A 23,667-nucleotide genomic window follows, 5' to 3' on the forward strand; every position below is an offset into this window, starting at 1 on the left:
CTTATTGCGGTGTGTTTGTCGAGATCCGATGAATTGTGGGTTTATGATCAAGTCTATCTATGAACAATATTTGATTCTTCTCTGAAATCTTTTATGCATGATTGGTTATCTTCGCAAGTCTCTTCGAATTATCAGTTTGGTTTGCCCTACTAGATTGATCTTTCTTGCAATGGGAGAAGTGCTTAGCTTTGGGTTCAATCTTGCGATGTCCTTTCCCAGTGACAGTAGGGGCAGCAAGGTACGTATTGTATTGTTGCCATCGAGTATAACAAGATGGGGTTTTCATCATATTGCATGAGTTTATCCCTCTACATCATGTCATCTTGCTTAAGGCGTTACTCTGTTCTTATGAACTTAATACTCAAGATGCATGCTGGATAGTGGTCGATGTATGGAATAATAGTAGTAGATGCAGGCAGGAGTCGGTCTACTTGTCATGGACGTGATGCCTATATACATGATCATGCCTAGATATTCTCATAATTATTCACTTTTCTATCAATTGCTCGACAGTAATTTGTTCACCCACCGTAATACTTATGCTATCTTGAGAGAAGCCTCTAGTGAAAATAAGTTTCCAATCTATTTTATTTTTCAATCTTTACTTTCAATCTATATCATAAAAATACCAAAAATATTTACCTTATCATTATTATCTCTACCAGATATCACTCCCCTTTATCGCGTTGGTTGCGAGGTTCTTATTTGTTTGTGTAGGTATGAGGGACTTGCGTGTGGCCTCCTACTGGATTGATACCTTGGTTCTCAAAAACTGAGGGAAATACTTAGGCTACTTTGATGCATCACCCTTTCCTCTTCAAGGGAAAACCAACGCAGTTCTCAAGAGGTAGCAAGAAGGATTTCTGGCGCCGTTGCCGGGGAGTCTACGCACAAGTCAAGACATACCAAGTACCCATCACAAACTCTTATCCCTCGCATTACATTATTCGCCATTTGCCTCTCGTTTTCCTCTCCCCCACTTCACCCTTGCCATTTTATTCGCCCTCTTTTTCCATTCACCTTCTCTTCTCGAGTTCACCTCTTTTTGCTTATTTCTTATTCGCTCGTGTGTTGGATTGCTTGCTTGTCACTATAGCTCAAGATAATACTAAATTGTGTGATTTTTCCAATACCAACAATAGTGATTTTATTAGCACTCCGATTGCTCCTCTTACCGATGCTGAATCTTGTGAAATTAATGCTGCTTTGCTGAATCTTGTCATGAAAGATCCGTTTTCCGACCTTCCTAGTGAAGATGCTGCTACCCATCTAAACAACTTTGTTGATCTATGTGATATGCAAAAGAAGAAAGATGTGGATAATGATATTGTTAAATTGAATCTATTCCCGTTTTCGCTTAGAGATCTTGCTAAAACTTGGTTTTCGTCCTTGCCTAAAATTAGTATTGATTCATGGAATAAGTGCAAAGATGCTTTTATCTCTAAGTATTTTCCTCCCGCTAAGATCATCACTCTTAGAAACGATATTATGAATTTTAAGCAACTTTATCATGAACATGTTGCACAAGCTTGGGAGAGGATGAAATTAATGATACGTAATTGCTCTACACATGGTTTGAATCTTTGGATGATTATACAAAAATTTTATGCCGGATTGAACTTTGCTTCTATAAATCTTTTAGATTCGGCCACGGGAGGCACTTTTATGTAAATCACTTTAGGAGAACCTACCAAACTCCTAGATACTATTATGGTTAATTATTCTCAATGGCATACTGAAAGTTTACTAATAAAAAGGTGCATGCTATAGAAGAAATCAATGTTTGAAGTGGAAAGATGGATGAGCTTATGAAATTGTTTGCTAATAAGAGTGTTTCTTCTGATCCTAATGATATTCCTTTTTCTACTTTTATTGAGAATAATAATGAATCTTTGGATGTGAATTTTGTTGGTAGGAACAATTTTGGTAATAACCCGTATAGAGGTAATTTTAATCCTAGGACGTTTCCTAGTAATTCCTCTAATAATTATGGTAATTCCTACAACATTTCTTATGGAAATTATAATAAGATGCCCTCTGATTTTGAATCTAATATTAAAGAATGTATTAGTTCGCAAAAGAGTTTCAATGCTTTGATTGAAGAAAATTTGTCTAAGATTGATGAGTTGGCTAGGAACGTGGATAGATTTTCTCTTGATGTTGATTCTTTGAAACTTAGATCTATTCCACCTAAGCATGATATCAATGAGTCCCTCAAATCTATGAGAATTTCCATTGATGAGTGCAAAGAAAGAACCGCTAGGATGCGTGCTAAAAAAGATTGCTTTGTGAAAGCGTGTTCTTCTAGTTTCCATGATAATAATGGTGAAGATCTAAAAGTTATTGATGTATCCCCTATTAAATCTTTGTTTTGCAATATGAATCTTGATAATAATGGGACTGGAGATGAGTCAACTTTAGTTAGAAGGCGTCCCAATGATTCGGAGTTTTTAGATCTTGATGCAAAATTGATAAAAGTGGGATTGGAGAGGTCAAAACTTTACATAGCAATGAACCCACTATCTTGGATTTCAAGGAATTTAATTATGATAATTGCTCTTTGATAGATTGTATTTCCTTGTTGCAATCCGTGTTAAATTCTCCGCATGCTTATAGCCAAAATAAAGCTTTTACTAAACATATCGTTGATGCTTTAATGCAATCTTATGAAGAAAAGCTTGAATTGGAAGTTTCTATCCCAAGAAAACTTTATGATGAGTGGGAACATACTATTAAAATTAAAATTAAAGATCATGAATGCTTTGCTTTATGTGATTTGGGTGCTAGTGTTTCCACTATTCCTAAAACTTTGTGTGATTTGCTAGGTTTCCGTGAATTTGATGATTGTTCTTTAAACTTGCATCTTGCGGATTCCACCATTAAGAAACCCATGGGAAGAATTAATGATGTTCTTATTGTTGCAAATAGGAATTATGTGCCCATAGATTTCATTATTCTTGATCTTGATTGCAATCCTTCATGTCCTATTATTCTTGGTAGACCTTTCCTTAGAACGATTGGTGCAATTATTGATATGAAAGAAGGGAATATTAGATTCCAATTTCCATTAAGAAGGGCATGGAACACTTCCCTAGAAAAAAAATTAAATTACCTTACGAATCTATTATGAGGGCCACTTATGGATTGCATACCAAAGATGACAATACCTAGATCTATCCTTGCTTTTATGCCCAGCTAGGGACGTTAAATGATAGCGCTTGTTGGGTGGCAACCCAATTTTATTTTTATTTATTGCTTTTTGGTTATTTTTAGTAATAAATAATTCATATAACCTCTGTTTATATGTGGTTTTATGCTTTTAATTAGTGTTTGTGCCAAGTAGAACCTTTGGGAAGACTTGGGGAAAGTCTTTGTGATCTTGCTGTAAAAGACAGAAACTTTAGCGCTCACGAGATTTGCTGCCATTTATTTACTGGAGAGTGATATTTTGTTAATTATTTTTTCGGATTATTAATAGATAAATTCCTCACATCCAGCAATTTATTTTAGAATTTTTGGGGTTCCAGAAGTATTCGAAACCTACATATTACTACAGACTGTTCTGTTTTTGACAGATTCGGTTTTTCGTGTGTTGTTTGCTTATTTTGATGAATCTATGGCTAGTAATAAAGTTTATGAACCATATAAAAGTTGGAATACAGTAGGTTTAACAACAATATAAATAAATAATGAGTTCATTATAGTACCTTGAAGTGGTTGTTTGTTTTCTTTTACTAACGGAGCTGACGAGATTTTCTTTTAAGTTTTGTTTTGTGAAGTTTTCAAGTTTTGGGTAAAGATTTGATGGATTATGGAACAAGGAGAGGCAAGAGCCTAATCTTGGGGATGCCCAAGGCACCCCAAGTTAAAATCCAAGGACAACCAAAAGCCTAAGCTTGGGGATGCCCCGGAAGGCATCCCCTCTTTCGTCTTCGTCCATAGGTAACTTTACTTGGAGCTATATTTTTATTCTCCACATGATATGTGTTTTACTTGGAGTGTCTTGTATGATTTGAGTCTTTGATTTTTAGTTTACCAAAACCATCCTTTCTGTACACACCTTTTGTGAGAGACACACATGAATCGGAATTTATTAGAATACTTTATGTGCTTCACTTATACCTTTTGAGCTAGATAATTTTGCTCTAGTGCTTCGCTTATATCTTTTAGAGCATGGTGGTGGTTTTATTTTATAGAAATTATTGATATCTCATGCTTCACTTATATTATTTTGAGAGTCCCTTAGAACAGCATGGTAATTTGCTTTGGTTGTGAATTTAGTCCTAATATGATAGGCATCCAAGATCGGTATAATAAAAACTTTCATAAATGGTGCATTGAGTACTAGGAGAAGTTTGATACTTGATAATTTTTTGTGATATAAAGGTGGTAATATTAGAGTGTGCTAGTTGATTAGTTTTGAATTTGAGAAATATTTGCGTTGAAGTTTGCAAGTCCCATAGCATGCACGTAGGGTGACCGTTGTGTAACAAATTTGAAACATGAGGTGTTATTTGATTGTCTTCCTTATTAGTGGCGGTCGGGGACGAGCGATGGTCTTTTCCTACCAATCTATCCCCCTAGGAGCGTGTGCATAATGCTTGGTTTTTGATGACTTGTAGATTTTTAGAATAAGTATGTGAGTTCTTTATGACTAATGTTGAGTCCATGGATTATACACACTCTCACCCTTCCATCATTGCTAGCCTCTTCGGTACCGTGCATTGCCCTTTCTCACCCTGAGAGTTGGTGCAAACTTCGCCAGTGCATCCAAACCCCCGTGATATGATACACTCTGTCACACATAAACCTCCTCATATCTTCCTCAAAACAGCCACCATACCTACCTATTATAGCATTTCCATAGCCATTCTGAGATATATTGCCATGCAACTTTCCACCGTTCCATTTATCATGACGCACATCATCATTGTCATATTGCCTTGCATGATCATGTAGTTGACATCATATTTGTGGCAAAGCCACCGTTCATAATTTTTCATACATGTCACTCTTGATTCATTGCCCTTCCCGGTACACCGCCAGAGGCATTCATATAGAGTCATAATTTGTTCTAGTATCAAGTTGTAATCATTGAGTTGTAAATAAATAGAAGTGTGATGATAATCATTAATAGAGCATTGTCCCAAATAAAAAAAAGAGATAAAGGAAAAATAAAAAAAGGAAGGCCTAAAAAAAGGGCAATGCTACTATCCTTTTTTCCACACTTGTGCTTCAAAGTAGCACCATGATCTTTATGATAGAGTCTCTTGTTTTGTCACTTTCATATACTAGTGGGAATTTTTTCATTATAGAACTTGGCTTGTATATTCCAAAAATAGGCTTCCTCAAATGCCCTAGGTCTTCGTGAGCAAGCAAGTTGGACGCACACCCACTTAGTTTCTTTTGTTCATCTTTCATACATTTATAGCTCTAGTGCATCCGCTGCATGGCAATCCCTACTCCTTGCATTGACATAAATTGATGGGAATCTCCCTAGCCCATTGATTAGCCGCATCAATGTGAGACTTTCTCCTTTTTTGTCTTCTCCACATAACCCCCATCATCATATTCTATTCCACCCATAGTGCTATATCCATGGCTAAAGCTCATATATTGCATGAAAGTTGAAAAAAGTTTGAGATTACTAAAGTGTGAAACAATTGCTTGGCTTGTCATCGGGGTTGTGCATGATGAGAGCGTTCTTGTGTGACGAAAATGGAGCATGACCAAACTATATGATTTTGTAGGGATGAACATTATTTTGCCATGTTATTTTGAGAAGACATAATTGCTTAGTTAGTATGCTTGAAGTATTATTATTTTTATGTCAATATTAGACTTTTGTCTTGAATCTTTCGGATCTGAATATTCATGCCAAAATAAAGAGAATTACATTGAGAATTATGTTAGGTAGCATTCCACATCAAAAATTCTGTTTTTATCTTTTACCTACTCAAGGACGAGCATGAATTAAGCTTGGGATGCTTGTACGTCTCCAACGTATCTATAATTTTTGATTGTTCCGTGCTATTATATTATCTGTTTTGGATGTTAATGGGCTTTATTTTACACTTTTATATTATTTTTGGGACTAACCTATTAACCCAAGGCCAGTGCAAATTGCTGTTTTTTTTGCCTATTTCAGTGTTTCGCAGAAAAGGAATATCAAACGGAATCCAAACGGAATGAAACCTTCAGGAACATGATTTTTGGAACAAACATGATCCAGAGGACTTGGAGTGGATGTTAATAAACGGGCAAGGAGTCTACGAGGTAGGGGCGTGCCTACCCCCCTAAGCACACCCTCCCCCCTCGTGGGCCCCTCATGGCTCAACCAACCTACTTCTTCCTCCTATATATACTCATATACCCTGAAAACATCGAGGAGCACCACGAAACCCTATTTCCACCGCTGCAACCTTATGTACCCAAGAGATCCCATCTTGGGGCCTTTTCCGGAGCTCCGCCGGAGGGGGCAACGATCACGGAGGGCCTCTACATCAACTCCATGGCCCCTCCGATGATGTGTGAGTAGTTTACTCCAGACCTTCGGGTCCATAGTTATTAGCTAGATGGCTTCTTCTCTCTCTTTGAATCTCAATACAAAGTTCTCCTTGATCTTCTTGGAGATCTATTCGATGTAACTCTTTTTGCGGTGTGTTTGTCGAGATCCGATGAATTGCAGGTTTATGATCAAGTCTATCTATGAACAATATTTGATTCTTCTCTGAAATCTTTTATGCATGATTGGTTATCTTTGCAAGTCTCTTCGAATTATCAGTTTGGTTTGGCCTACTAGATTGATCTTTCTTGCAATGGGAGAAGTTCTTAGCTTTGGGTTCAATCTTGCGGTGCTCGATCCCAGTGACAGAAAGGGAAACGACACGTATTGTATTGTTGCCATCGAGGATAAAAAGATGGGTTTTATATCATATTTCATGAGCTTATCCCTCTACATCATGTCATCTTGCTTAAGGCGTTACTCTGTTCTTATGAACTTAATACTCTAGATGCATGCTGGACAGCGGTTGATGTGTGGAGTAATAGTAGTAGATGCAGGCAGGGGTCGGTCTACTTGTCACGGACGTGATGCCTATATACATGATCATGGCTAGATATTCTCATAATTATTATCTTTTCTATCAATTGCTCGACAGTAATTTGTTCACCCACCGTAATACTTATGCTATCTTGAGAGAAGCCACTAGTGAAACCTAGGGCCCCCGGGTCTATTTTCCATCATATGAGTTTCCAATTTATTTTATTTTGCAATCTTTACTTTCAATCTATATCATAAAAATACCAAAAATATTTACCTTATCATTATTATCTCTATCATATCTCACTCTCGTAAGTGACCGTTAAGGGCTTGACAACCCCTTTATCGCGTTGGTTGCGAGGTTCTTATTTGTTTGTGTAGGTACGAGGGACTTGCGTGTGGCCTGCTACTGGATTGATACCTTGGTTCTCAAAAACTGAGGGAAATACTTACACTACTTTGCTGCATCACCCTTTCCTCTTCAAGGGAAAACCAATGCAGTGCTCAAGAGGTAGCAAGCGTCTGGGTCTGATCAGACCAAGTTCATCTCCTTGGGGTTGTGGTGTTCTTTTTGTCTAGAAGAAAGATGGCACGAACCAACTTTGTGTCGATTACCTCCCTTTGAACAAGAAGACAATCAAGAATAAATACACACTTCCCAATATCAATGAGCTATTCGAGCAACTCCAAGGTGCAAAGGTGTTTTCCAAGCTTGACCTCCGAATGGGGTATCATTAGATTCACATTCGTGAAGAAGATATCACAAAGACAACATTCAGAACAAGCTTTGGTTCTTATGAATATACTGTCATGTCTTTCGGGCTTGCGAATGCCCCTCCAACATTCTCTCGTATGATGAACTTCATCTTCAACCCCTACACCAATGAATTCGTCCTGTTTTTCTCCAAGAATAAGAAGGATCATGCCAAGCATTTGCGATTGGTGCTCGACAAGCTCAGAGAGTACCAATTCTATGCAAAGTTCTCGAAATGTGAGTTTTGGCTTGATGAAGTTCTTTACCTTGGTCACATCATCTCCGCCAAGGGAATTTCTATTAATCCGGAGAAGGTTTCTGCAATTGTCAATTGGGAGCCTCCTCGGAATGTGAAGCAAATCCGCAGTTTCCTTGGGCTTGCAAGCTATTGCCGAAGATTTGTTGAGAACTTCTCAAAAATTGCTAAGCCTCTTTCCAACCTCCTCCAGAAGCATGTCAAGTACTCCTGGACTCCTGAGTGTGACGTTGCCTTAAACACTCTCGAAGAGAAACTCATCACATCTCCTATCCTAACTCCTCCTGATGAGTCCGAGCCATACAAAGTTTTCTGTGAGGCCTCGTTACAAGGTCTCGGTGCTGTGTTAATGCAAGAGAAGAAAGTTGTGGCCTACACTTCCCGTCAGCTGAAGACAAATGAAAGGAACTACCCCACTCACTATCTTGAGTTGGTGGAAGTTATCCATGCATTAATAACATGGAGACATCCCTTGTTGGGAAGGAAAGTGGACATTTTCACCGATCACAAGAGCCTCAAATATATCTTCACTCAACCCAACCTCAACCTCCGGCAGACTCGATGGGTCGAAATGATTCAAGAGTACAATCCAAGCATTGAGTACAGTCCAGGCAAGGTTAATGTGATTGTAGATGCTTTGAGCAGAAATGCATATTGCAAACAGCTTAATTCTCAAGCCATTCCAGCCTGATCTTTGTGAAGCTTTTCGCAAGCTCAACCTCTGAATTGTTCCTCAAGGTTTTCTTCCCAACCTTCAAGTCACTCCAACTTTGGCAGGCCAAATTCATGAGGCACAACTCCTTGATACCATGGTGAAGAAGGTGAAACATGGTATTGCCAAGGGCCTTCCCAAATACAGGTGCTATCGCATTGATGACAAAGACACCTTATTCTTCGAGGACCGGCTAGTGGTGCCTAAGGGCGATCTAAGGAAGGTCATTATGAATGAAGCGCACAATTCTCTTCTTTCCATCCATCCAGGCAGTTCGAAGATGTACCATGTCCTCAAGCAGTCATATTGGTGGACTTGAATGAAGCGAGATATTGCTTAATTCATGAATTAATGCGATGTCTATCGAAGGGTGAAAGAAGAACATCAATGACCAGCTGGTATCCTCCAACCTCTTGCTATTCCATAATGGAAGTTTGATCATATCGAAATGGACTTTCTCACTGGCTTTCCCTAGTCCAAGCATGGGAATGATGCTATCTTCGTTGTCATTGACAAGCTCACAAAAGTGGCTCATTTCCTTCCAATCAAAGAATCTATCACGGCAACTCAGTTGGCAGAGCTATACACCTCCAGAATTGCCTCCTTGCATGGAATTCCTCAATTGATCTATTCAGACCACGGAAGCATTTTCACTTCCAAGTTCTGGGACTCTTTCCACAAGGCCATGGGCACAAATATTCATTTCAGCACGACCTTTCATCCTCAAACAAGTGGCCAAGTCGATAGAGTCAATCAAATCCTCGAAGACATGCTCAAAGCTTGTGTCATCTCTTTTGGTATGAAGTGGGAAGATTGCCTCCCATATGAAGAGTTATCCTACAACAACAGCTACCAAGCAAGTTCGGGCAAGGCCCGTTTGAAATTCTATATGGCAGAAAGTGCCGTACTCCTCTCAATTGGTCCGAGACTGGTGAACGCCAACTTCTTGGCAATGACGTGATCACAGAAGCTGAAGAAATGTGTAAAGTCATCCCTGAAAATCTCAAAGCCGCGCAATCGCGCCAGAAGAGTTACTATGATAGCAAGCACCGTGACTTGGCTTTCGAGATCAGAGACCATGTCTATCTCCGCGTCTCTCCCATGAAAGGCACTTGATGCTTCGATATCAAAGGGAAGCTTTCCCAAGATATGTGGGTCCTTTCAAGATCATTGGCAAAATATGCGACCTCGCCTATCAACTTGAGCTCCCTTCCTACTTCTCAAATGTGCACGATGTGTTTCACGTGTCACAGCTTCGCAAGTGCTTCAAGATGCCCGAGCGCACTATCAACTTTGAAGAAATTGACCTCCATGAAGACTTGTCTTATCATGAGAATTCCTTTACCATTCTTGAAGAAACCGAGCGAAAAACTCGCAACAAGTCAATCAAATTCCTCAAAGTTAAGTGGTCTCACCATTCCGACCGAGAAGCTACTTGGGAGCGCGAGGATCACCTCCGTTCCGAATATCCAGAGTTCTTTCAGTCCTAGATCTCGGGACGAGATCCTCTTGTAGTGGAGGAGAGTTGTAACACCCTAGATGTAAACTTCCAGATGTGGCAATGTATCCAACCTTGTCATGTTCAATACCAAGTGGTTTTCCTCCTTGTTGGTTTCATTTTTGGTTTTGCCTTGTTTCATATCGCATTGTCTTGACATTTCTTGTCATTTTTCTTTTTGCCATTAATTGTTGCATCATGGCCTCATCATATGTTGCATTGTGCTTGGTTTAATTTTGCATTTGTCATCTCATATTGCATCATGGTCATTGCTAGTCTTGGTTGTGTTGTGCATAGTGGGGTTCTTGATGTGTTTCAAGTGCATCCTCAAGTCATGCCATCATCACTACTCCTCCTCATCTCTCCACCTCTCCCTTTTCTTATTTTGGCAAGAAACATTATTTAGCCACAAATAATGTTCAACTTTTCCTCAATATTCTATCACCATGTCCTAAACCTCTCTGCCAAATTTCATCTCTTTTGAAGTTGTTTTGGTCAGGTTGAAAAATGGCCCAAGTTTCAATTTTATTGAAACTTGTTTTATTTTTCCACCTCTAAAATAGTCCAAACCAATTTTACCAAATAGTACTGAGTTCCAGGAGCTTGAGGATAATTTCGTTGTCCTCAAACTCCTAGCCAATACCCCCTGTGCTTTTCTTTTCAATTTTTGTTTGAGGAAAAAACAAAAGAAAGAGCAGCAGCCAACTAGGCCTCCTTACTCCAGGCCGGCCCAACTCACCCGAGCCCTGCAGCCCAGCTCCACCCCGCGCCTCTCCCTCGCTCCTATTCTCACCCGAGCATTGCACACACCTCTCTCTCACTCGAACCACGTGGACACGTCGGTCCCACACGTCAGCGAGAGCCGCAGCCACACCCGTCTCCTTTCTCCTTCCCCTTCCTCTGCTTTTCACCGTGCCATGGCCACGATGATGAGCCAGCTAGCCGCGTCACGCCTACTTAAGCCCCCCTCGGCGTCCGCACTGTTGAATATATGGTTTTGTGCATGTATATTGTATAGTCTAGCCCACCTCCTAGTCACTGTATAGTTGAGGTTGTGGCCTACCTTGTACTCCATATATACGTGCGCTTTGCACCGATCAATACATCGTGAAGCATTGCCAAACTCTCGTTTCCAATATGGTATCATACCTAAGGTCCCAACCCTAACCATGTGCCGCCACGATCTCATCACCGCCGCCCAACACCACCGCCGCCGCCACCCCCCGCCGCCGTCGCCGCCGTGACCGCCGCCCTGCTTCCGCCCCCCCACCCGCCGCGCCGCCTCCCATCCGCCGCGCCACTTCTCGCGTGATGCCACCGCCCTCGTCTCCCCATGGCCTCCCCTGGCTCCTCCAGCACCACCCACAGCCGCCGCACCAATCCGTTCGAAGGCCCCGATCCCGTCGTCATCCGCGACCTCAACATCCTCGCTCGGGTTCCCGTCGTCCTCGACCACCTCACCTCCACCTACTATGCATGGAAGACATACTTCTCCCTTGTGTTCCGGGAGTACAACATCCGGGATCACATCGATGGCACCGTGGATTCCCGCTTCATGGAGGACGATGAGGAGTGGATGTCCATCGACGCCACCCTCATTCGTTGGTTCTACACCACCATCTCGAAGGACCTCTTCCACACGGTGGTCTCCGCCGACGATGATGCTCACACCGTTTGGACCAAGCTCAATGGCCTCTTCACCGACAACGCGCTCCAACGCAAGGTTTTCTTGCACGGCGAGTTTTTTGGGTGCCAGCAGCTTGACTTGTCTGTCGATGATTATTGCATACGCCTCAAGAAGCTTGTTGACGAGCTCCATGACCTTGGTGAGAAGGTCTCCGACGAGCTCCTCCTCAGCACCCTCATTGCCGGCCTGAGCGACGAATTCGGGAACACCACCTCCAAAATCCCCCTCATCACCAACCCGATGTTCCCCAAGATCGTCGCCTACCTGAAGTTGGAGGATAAGTGGATGCGGATGTCACGTGCCCGGGCCACCCACACCGCCGGTACTCGCGGCGGTGCGCCGCCCTCCGCCCCCCCGAGGCTTGCCCCGGGCCCTTCTCGACGTTGCCGCCACCCGGGTTCCCCTACCCGCAGCCGCAGCCGGCTCCTCCGCCGCCTCCTGCCGAGCAGCAGCAGCAGCGCCGCGGGGGTTGTGCACGGATATTCCATGCCTATACCGTGTGCCCCCGCTCCGGGTCTCTTCGGCGCCCGCCCAGCCGCTCATCAGGTGCTTCACGCGGCTCCTCAGGCGTACCAGCCCGTGCCACTCTACGTCCCCTTTGCGGTCTATGGGCTGCCTCCCGCCGGTGGGTTTGTGGCGCCCCCACCTCAACCGGTGCCGTCCGCCCCGGCTCTCTCACCGGCACCTTGGGACCCCGCACTCCTCGCGGCCCTCCACACCGCCCCCACGCCATAGCAGTACACTGGCGGTGGTGATTGGTATATGGACACCGGAGCTATGGCTCACATGGCTGCCAACCCCGGTAACCTTCTTGCCTCTCACCCCGTTCACACCACTGCTTACATTACCATGGGTGACGGTTCTTCCATGCCTATTACTCATGTCGGCCATGCTGCTTTTCCTTCTAACTCCATGCCATTATATCTTTCTAATGTGCTTGTCTCTCTTGACATCATTAAAAATCTTGTTTCCATTCGTTCTCTTACACGTGAAAATCCTGTTACCATTGAATTTGACATGTTTGGCTTTTCTGTTAAGGATGCCCGTACCCGGATGGTGCTCCACCGATGTGACAGCCCCGGCGAGCTCTACCCGGTCCACTCCTCTACCTCCTCCGTCGCTGCACCCATGGCGCTTTCCGCCGGAGTGGACCTTTGGCACGCTTGTCTCGGTCATCCCAACACCGCCACCCTTCGTCATATTTTCCGGAGTTTTTCATTCACGTGTAATAAGATCGACGACCACACCTATCATGCCTGTCATCTCGACAAACATGTTCGTCTTCCTTTTAGCACTTCCTCGCATGTTGCATCATACCCATTTGAGTTAATTCATAGTGATGTTTGGACCTATCCTGTTGCAAGTAACACGGGCTATCTTTATTACCTAGTCATACTTGATAATTTTTCGCACTATGTGTGGACCTTCCCATTGCGGTGAAAGTCAGACTCTATTGCCACTCTCACTGCTTTTTACTCCTATGTCTCCATGCAGTTTGGACGTCCCATTCATGCATTGCAAACAGACAACGGGAAGGAGTTCGATAACCTAGCGATCCACAACCTTCTCGCCTCAGACGGCACGATCTTTCGTCTCACTTTCTCGTACACTTCGCGACAAAACGGCCGCGCTGAGCGTGTGCTTCGCACTCTCAATGATTGCGTTCGCACCCTCCTCTTTCACGCCAACGTGCCACCACATTTTTGGCCCGTCGCGTTCGCCACTGCATCACTACTCATTAACATTCGTCCTTGTTGCCCTCGCGGGAATTTTGCACCTCATCACCTCTTGTTTGGCACGCCACCTTCCTATGCTGAGCTTCGCATTTTCGGTTGCCTGTGCTACCCCAGCATCTCTTCCACTGCTCCTCATAAGCTCGCCCTCGGTTTGTGGCCTGCATCTTTCTCGGCTACCCTCCCAACACCAAAGGCTACCACTACCATGATCCTATCTCACATCGGGTGATCACTTCACGACATGTTTACTTTGATGAGATGGTTTTTCCATTTCAGCAGGTACCTTCAGATGTTGCGGCTTTGCCCACTCCCGTGATGGCCTCTTGATAACCCACAAGTATAGGGGATCGCAACAGTTTTCGAGGGTAAAGTATTCAACCCAAATTTATTGATTCGACACAAGGGGAGCCAAAGAATATTCTCAAGTATTAGCAGCTGAGTTGTCAATTCAACCACACCTGGAAACTTAATATCTACAGCCAAGTGTTTAGTAGCAAAGTAATATGATAGTAGTGATAACGGTAGCAAAAGGTAACATTGGTAAAAGTAACGTTTTTGGTATTTTGTAGTGATGATAGCAATAGCAACAGGAAAGTAAATAAGCGAAGAACAATATATGGAAAGCTCGTAGGCAATGGATCAGTGATCGAGAATTATGCCGGATGCGGTTCATCATGTAACAGTCATAACCTAGGGTGACACAGAACTAGCTCCAGTTCATCGATATAATGTAGGCATGTATTCCGAATATAGTCGTACGTGCTTATGGAAAAGAACTTGCATGACATCTTTTGTCCTACCCTCCCATGGCAGCGAGGTCCTTACGGAAACTAAGGGATATTAAGGCCTCCTTTTAATAGAGTACCGGAACAAAGCATTAACACATAGTGAATACATGAACTCCTCAAACTACGGTCATCACCGGTAAGTATCCCGATTATTGTCACTTCGGGGTAAACGGATCATAACACATAATAGGTGAATATAGACTTGCAAGATAGGATCAAGAACACTCATATATTGATGAAAACATAATATGTTCAGATCTGAAATCATGGCACTCGAGCCCTAGTGACAAGCATTAAGCATAGCAAAGTCATAGCAACATCAATCTCAGAACATAGTGGAGAGGTGGTGGCCCCCCGACCTTCATCTTTTGCAGGTATTTTTCATATTTTCTGGAAAGTGGCTCCATGTAGTTTCAGGTCATTCTGAGAATGTTTCTTTCTGCATATAAATAGCACCATGGTTATTCTGCTGAAAACAGCTTCAGTCTGGGTTAGTTCCATTCAAATCATGCAAGTTAGAGTCCAAAACAAGGGCAAAAGTATTTGGAAAAATAGATACATTGGAGACGTATCAACTCCCCTAAGCTTAAACCTTTGCTTGTCCTCAAGCAATTCAGTTGACAAACTGAAAGTGATAAAGAAAAACTTTTACAAACACTGTTTGCTCTTGTTGTTGTAAATATGTAAAGCCAGCATTCAAGTTTTCAGCAAAGATTATAACTAACCACATTCACAATAACGCATAGGTCTCAAGTTTACTCATATCAATAGCATAATCAACTAGCGAGCAATAATAATAAATCTCAGATGACAACACTTTCTCAAAACAATCATAATATGATATAACAAGATGGTATCTCGCTAGCCCTTTTTGAGACCGCAAAACATAAATGCAGAGCACCTTTAAAGACCAAGGACTGACTAGACATTGTAATTCATGGTAAAAGAGATATAGTCAAGTCACACTCAATGTAAACTAACAATAATGAATGCAAATGACAGCGGTGCTCTCCAACTGGTGCTTTTTAATAAGAGGCTGATGACTCAGCATAAAAGTAAATAGATAGGCCCTTCGCAGAGGGAAGCAGGGATTTGTAGAGGTGCCAGAGCTCGGTTTTGAAACAGAGGTGAATAATAATTTGAGCGGTATACTTTCATTGTCAACATAACAACCAAGAGATGGCGATATCTTCCATGCTACACACATTATAGGCAGTTCCCAAACAGAATGGTAAAGTTTATACTCCCCCTTCCACCAACAAGCATCAATCCATGGCTTGCTCGAAACAACGAGTGCCTCCAACTAACAAGAGTCCCAGGGAAATTTTTGTTTGCAATTATTTTGATTTAGTTTGCATAAAGCATGGGACTGGGCATCCCGGTGACCAGCCATTTATCTCGTGAGTGAGGAGCGTAGTCCACTCCTCTTGAGAATAACCCGCCTAACATGGAAGATACAGACAACCCTAGTTGATACATGAGCTATTCGAGCATACAAAACATGATATTTATTTGAAGGTTTAGAGTTTGGCACATACAAATTTACTTGGAACGGCAGGTAGATACCGTATATAGGTAGGTATGGTGGACTCATATGGAATAACTTTGGGTTTTATGGAGTTTGGATGCACAAGCAGTATTCCCGCTTAGTACAGGTGAAGGCTAGCAAAAGACTAGGAAGCGACTAGCTAGAGAGCGACAACAAACATGAACTTGCATTAAAATTAATCAACACCGAATGAAAGCATGAGTAGGATATAATCCACACTACTAGGAAAAGGCCTACTAATGGCGCACCAGTTTTGCCTACTAATGGCGCATCACTGGTGCGCCATTAGTATCACGCCACTAGTATTTATTACTAATGGTGCACCACCCAGTGCGCCATTAGTATATAACACCATGCACCATTAGTATGCCTCCCAGGGCCATATTTAACCATGTGCTTTGGCACACTAATGGCGCACTGCGGATGGATGCGCCATTAGTATACTTGGCATACTAATGGCGCACTCTGTAGTGATGCGCCATTAGTATGAATATTAGTTTTTTTACTTTTCTAATTTTTGCACATGTTACAAAATATATTATTTGACAGAATATAGACAGTAGCACACAGCAACAACAGATTCATCGAATACAATAGAAGATTAGTCTCCGAATACAATTTATCATATTAGTCTCCGAATTCAAAAGACCGAACAAAGATAAAACATTGCAAGTCTCGAGACCGCGAGTATCGAGTTTGTCGGAAGTAATACTAATCCTAACAAGTCCTACTAATCATCATCATACAACTTCTACTCGTTATTCATAACAATTCATACGATCATCATCTTGATAGTCATCGAACCAACCCTACTTAATTGTTCTTAGCACATGATCATCAGTATTAGGCAGGACCTAAATACCCTATTTAAGCTAAAATAGCATAAAACAATATAGACCCTGACTCTCCATTATGGAGAATGGAGAACATCCTGTCTCCAATTCTTGCGCTTCGCTTCCTTTTGCTTCCAAGAAGCTCCTTACGACTGTCCATACATTTTTTCCATCCTTTGATTTTCATGTCTCCACTTCTTTTAGAAATCTCGTATGGACAGTTGAGATTCATAGGACGACCTGGCTGTATGTTCAAAACATTAAGACTACCTTTCTGATACATAGTATGTGGCACACAATTCTCTGGGATTATCTGTTGAAAAACATAGTAATAACTTCATAGTTAGAAATGATGTACTAGTTTTAGAAGTATGCAAAAGATGCACGGATGTCGTAATAGTAAAAATCTTACCAGGGTATCTCCATGGTAGTTACCGTAGTTGAACACATGCACTAGTGGCACGTATTTACCATAATGTTGAGGAGTTTGATTGTGGATAATGTAATTCTCAATGTCACTACAAAATCCGACTAGATGATTTTTCTCCTTGTAAGTTGTTAATTCAGAGCCATCGGTGTAGTGGGTTTTGTCTACCATCTCCCGCACATTCTTTGAACAATAAAAATAAGCTGTCAACGGAAATAAGCTGTCAACTATTTTGTAATAAACAATATAAATTAGCTAATAACTATGTTTGAGAAACTCACATAGCGGTAGAACTGGAGGCGTATCAACAAGGACCCAAATGTCCATATTGTCTTGGTTGATGTCAGGATTACCAAGATCCATGGTGATAAGCATACCCTCATCAAAACCATACATGTTGCAAAATGCTTCCCAATTTTTGCAACCAAAATGGGTTACGCTCTCAGAATTATATAGATTTACTTCAAAGTCCACATTGTGATGAGTCCTTAGGTGAATTTCCTTTGTTTCAGAAATTTCATGGTCTTGAAAATACATCCTCTCCAAGACATAGCGTCTTGCATGGCATGGGATAAGCTATACTCGAATTGTAAAAGATGAAAATTACATGTTGAAATAGTTGAAGTCATGCTTAATTATGAAAATAACACTTGTCGTCGTTGTGTACCGTTTCAACTTCGAAGGTCTCCTCGAGCTTAATGCTGAAGCGCCGATCATCGTCTAGGTGAGGCATGTCGCACAGACCTCGATCGTCGTGGCACCAGTCGCACTCCGCCGGGAGACTTTCGTCGTCCGATGATGATGATGACATATCCTACGTTCATAATTCAAAACTACATCATTTAGGGTTTGTCGACACCGAGGCATCCTAAAAGCTAAGCTTTTATCATTTAGGGGTTGTCGACGCTGAGGCACCCTAAAAGCCTAAGCTTTCATCATTTAGGTTCTTATCGACACCGAGGCACCCTAAAAGCCAAGGTTTAATCATTTAAGGTTTGTCGACGTCGAGGCACCCTAAAAGCCTAAGCTTTCATCATTTAGGTTTTGTCGACGCCGAGGCACCCTAAAAGCCTAAGCGTACATCATTTAGGTTATCATCGACACCGAGGCACCCTATAGAAGCCAAGTTAAGTTTTCATCATTTAGGGTTTATCGGTGCCGAGGCACCCTAGGTTGGGCCTAATCACTTGGCACTAATCACTTGGCTCTATTGTGACCTATATTGGGTTTATCATCTAGGGTTTATCGATGCTAAGGAGAATTCTAAGTTGGGCCTAATCACTTGGCTCTACTGCCACCTATGGTTTAATGCGGCAAGAATGGCGGGGTAGTTGATCCTACTTAACTAAGTACTACGATACCCCGGCCCATGCATTAGTCGCAAGTACCCCATATGTCCTATTTTTAGCAAAGTCATGCTAAAATTTATGGAAAATTTCAGCATGACCTTTGCTGAAAATAGGACATATGGAGTACCCGAATTTGCCGGAACGGAAGTTAATCGACATTCCGGCAGACTCAAGGGCCTCTCGGGGTACCTGCAAATCCATCACGACACAATGGTCGGAGACAAAACCCAGCCACAGACCATATGGTCCTCTGCTTTCATATGGAAAAAAATCAGCTCAACTTATGTGAGCTTCCATTCCAGATATAATAGGTCACCAAACAAAAAATCATCCAGATATAATGGTACAGCAAAGAAACAACTTAATCCATGCCTCAGCTTATGAACAGTCATTACTTCAAATACAGAAGAAGGAACAATTTATTTGTGACATAGTTACAAATGATGACAGAATAAAGCAACACCCTGCACTAGCCTAAAAACAAGTGAAGTTTCACCCATATAAGAACAACTTTATAAAATCAGAGAAGTTGCTAAATTTTTTGTATCCTTCATATACACTGGAGTACAATGCTTTATAATGTTCCGTCATCATTACAGAAAATTGACAATTGTCCATAACAGTTAACTGAAATTTTTGCCTCATAGCTTGGGTGGGTTAAGTACTAGGAGACTTTGTAATGTGCAGTACAGGTGCAGTAACAGGCTTCTGAGTTAAGAAAACATTTCTATTTGATTTTCAAACCACACACTTACTGTCAACTATAAACAAAATTGACTTGCTGTTAATGAAACTCATGGTGGAAGTAACTACTAGCAGCATGTCATTATCATGGCAGTTCACTATATATTTTTATGACAAAATACATCATTATCAGGGCACGTTATGGCCATTTTCTTACATGATGCTGACTGTACCTAACTGATTTTTTTGACAGTAGCTCAAGTTTTTGACAGTAGCTCAAGTTTTTGACAGTAGCTCCTAACAGTAGCTCCTAACTGAATTTTCTGCTTAAAGGGAAGGCTGACTTAAGTGGCAAGATGATACAATTTGCGTAACATAACAATATACGCATCTTAATATAACACCATCCCCTAACAGAAATAGTATCCAGATCTACTAGGGGGCAAAGTAGAACTGATATTCTTTTGCTGACCTCTAGTACAAGGTATAGAAGAGGAGGTAAGAGAAGAAATAGTGACATTTCTCTTAGTAGGAGACTTTTTCTCTCTTCTAGAAACAACAGTAAATTTCTCCTCCTCTTCCACTACAGTATCATGCCAACTTAGACACAGGGAGGTGACATTTCCATTCGAGTTATGAATATCTAAACAGTGTTCAATTTTCTTACTAATTTGTTCCCTGGATAATTCCAATTCCTTGAGAACATGAATAAAATCAAAATTATCCAGAGGTATATCAACACCCATCATTGATGCTCTAAACATAATCTCCTTAGCTACTTAATTCCCCAACCCTAGCTACTTAATTCTCCAACCCCTTTTCTTGTCCAAAATTCTCCAACCCCTAACCCTAGAACACATGAGAAGGAAATCAAGAGGGGGAAGAGGGGGAAGCGGCTCGGGTGCTCACTTGGGAGGTCGAGGGCGACTCGGGGTAGCCGGAGCTAGTCGAGGCGGCGCGAATTCGGCGTCGAGCGGTGGCGATGGTGGCCGAGGCGGAGGAAATCGGCGGGCGTCCGAGGGCGTCCGAGGAGGCACGGGGGCGGCGACGGAGACGGAGGCGCGGGGGCGGCCGCAGCGTGGGGGCGGCGACGTAGATGGAGGCGCGGAGACGGCGGCGGCGTGGGTCGGGGCAGCAGGGGGAATTAGCTAGGGGGCGAGGGAGAGGGAGGAAGGGGATCTGGCGAGAGAGAGGGAATTAGCTAGGGGGGAATCTTACTAATGGCGCACCCGCGGTCGGTGCGCCATTAGTAATCTTTTTTTTACATAGCAATGGCGCTCCCGCGGTCGGTGCGCCATTAGTAATCTTTTTTTACATAGCAATGGCGCACCAGGCAGAGGTGCGCCATTAGTAATCTTTTTTTTACATAGCAATGGCGCACCAGGCAGAGGTGCGCCATTAGTAATCTTTTTTTATATATAGCAAAGGCGCACCAGCCAGAGGTGCGCCATAAGTAATTTTTTTTGTTGCATGTAATAATTTTTTAGAAAATGAATATGAATATGAAACAGTAATATTTTTTATAAAAACAGTAATAATTGTTGTTTAACAACAATTGTAGTCTACACTTTTTTATTATTATTTTTTAAAAAATGAAGAGGGGAGAGGAGGCGGAGCTCACCGGGGAGCGGGGGAGGGTGCGGGGGGTGCTCGTCGGTGGTGGTGGAGCGGGGGAGGGTGCGGGGGGTCGGCAGCGGCGGTGGTGGAGCGGGGGAGGGTGCGGTGGGTCGTCGGCGGCGATGGAGCTAGCGGGGGAGTGTGCGGGTGGGATCGAGATCGAGATGGAGGGGGAATCGAGATTGAGATGGAGGGGGATCGAGATCGAGTGTCCTCATGAATATTCAATATTTTATCATATTGAATATGAAAAAATATCATCAAATTTGAAAAAATATTCATGAATTCAAAAAGTGCCCATGAAATTTAAAAATATTCATGATATCAAAAAGTGCCCATGAATTACAACCGAGAAATGAAGACTACGATTTAAATACAGTCGATCTTAGCTAGCTATCTGTTCATAATCTTCTTGCCCTTCTTTTTCGCAAATGGAGTTCTTCTGTGGAACGAATGTCCTTTAGGTAGGGTGGTCCTGCTTCTTCTTGTGGTGTATGTTGCTACATCATCGTCGTCATCATGTTCGATCTTCGGGTCACCGTACTTGTCGAAGTCTTGCTCATTGGCTACTCCATCCATTCCGATGATCTTCCTTTTGCCTCTCCTCACGACAACACGACTGGGCTTTGACGGGTCGGTAATGAAGAAGCATTGGTCCACTTGGGAAGCCAGTACCCATGGCTCATTTTTCGTGGTGACGTTTGCGCCCGCGGTCTTGGATTTGGCTTCGGGTATAACCATGGTTGTGAAATACCGGTCTTCTTTTAGGACGCTCTTGGACCATCTGACACGGAACATCAGGACCTTCTCTCCAGCGTAGCTCAGCTCCGAGATCTCCTCGATCCTTCCGTAGTATCTGTCCTTGTCATTACCGGTGTAGGATTCCATCGTTACCCTGGAGTTCTGATAACCATTGCTCTTCATGTCCTTGTCCTTGGTGTAGAATGTGTAGCCGTTCATATCGTACGCCTCATAGGTCATCAGGTTGTGCTCGGCGCCCTGTGACAAGGCGAATATGAGTTGTTCTTCTGCGGAAGAATCCTCATGTAAAGGGTACGACAGAAGCTTCTGCTTGAATTCGGATATAACTTTTTCATCCGAGTTCATACGCAAAAGTTATGCCCATTTTACAAATTCTCGAGAGATTTCGCAAGTCAAGTCGAAATTCATATTTGTAAATTTTCACAACAACTAGACCACATATCACATGGAAACTTATTTTCTTTTATTTTTTGACATTTCCATCATTTTTGTTTATTTTTTTAAACTGAAAAGGCGGTCCACGGGGGGGGGGGGGGGGGGGGGGGGGGGGGGGGGTGCATTCGGTGGAAGTGGTGGCCAAGTTACTAATGGCGCACCGTGGGAGTGGTGCACCATTACTAGTTCAACTAGTAATGGCGCACCACTCCAACGGTGCACCATTAGTAGTTTTGAAAAAAATAAAAAAGAATTCACTAATGGCGCACCGTGGGAGTGGTGCGCCATTACTAGTTCAACTAGTAATGGTGCACCACTCCCACGGTGCGCCATTAGTAGTTTTGAAAAAAAAAATTAAAAAAGTTTTTTTACTAATGGCGCATCGTGGATGTGGTGCGCCATTAGTATTTGGACACTAATGGCGCACCAACACATGGTGCGCCATTAGTATATAGTAATGGCGCACCACATCTCTGGTGCCCCATTAGTGTCAATTCCATCTATAGCCCTTTTCCTAGTAGTGCCACCATGAACATAAATATCGTGAAGGCTATGTTGATTTTGTTTCAACTACATGCGTGAACATGTGCCAAGTCAAGTCACTTAAATCATTCAAAGGAGGATACCACCCTATCATACCACATCATAACCATTTCAATAGCATGTTGGCACGCAAGGTAAACCATTATAACTCATAGCTAATCAAGCATGGCACAATAAACTATGATCTCTAGTTGTCATTGCAAACATGTTTATTCATAATAGGCTTAATCAGGAACGATGAACTACTCATATTTACAAAAAGAAAAGAGGTCGAGTTCATACCAGCTTTTCTCATCTCAATCAGTCCATCATATATCATCATAATTGCCTTTCACTTGCACGACCGAATAGTGTGAATAATACTAATAGTGCACGTGCATTGGACTAAGCTGGAATCTGCAAGCATTCAATAAACATGAGAAGACAAGGCAATATGGGCTATTTTGTCAGATCAACATTTATGCAGATAAGAGCCACTTCAACAATTTAATTATGGTCTTCTCCTATTGTGACACCCCCGTTTTGACCGTACACTAATCATACACGCAAACGTGTATGATCAAGATCAGGGACTCACAGGAAGATATCACAACACAACTCTACAAATAAAATAAGTCATACAAGCATCATATTACAAGCCAGGGGCCTCGAGGGCTCGAATACAAGAGCTCAATCATAGACGAGTCAGCAGAAGCAACAATATCTGAGTACATACATAAGTTAAACAAGTTTGCCTTAAGAAGGCTAACACAAACTGGGATACAGATCGAAAGAGGCGTAGGCCTCCTGCCTGGGATCCTCCTAAACTACTCCTGGTCGTCGTCAACGGGCTGCACGTAGTAGTAGGCACCTCCTGAGTAGTAGTAGTCGTCATCGACAGTGGCGTATGGCTCCTGGGTTCCATCGTCTGGTCGCAGCAATCGGGTATAGCAAAGGGGAAAAGGGGGGAGAAAAGCAACCGTGAGTACTCATCCAAAGTACTCGCAAGCAAGGAG

This window comes from Triticum urartu, chromosome 1 (genome assembly GCF_003073215.2).
Source record: "Triticum urartu cultivar G1812 chromosome 1, Tu2.1, whole genome shotgun sequence".
NCBI classification, from domain to species: Eukaryota; Viridiplantae; Streptophyta; class Magnoliopsida; order Poales; family Poaceae; genus Triticum; species Triticum urartu.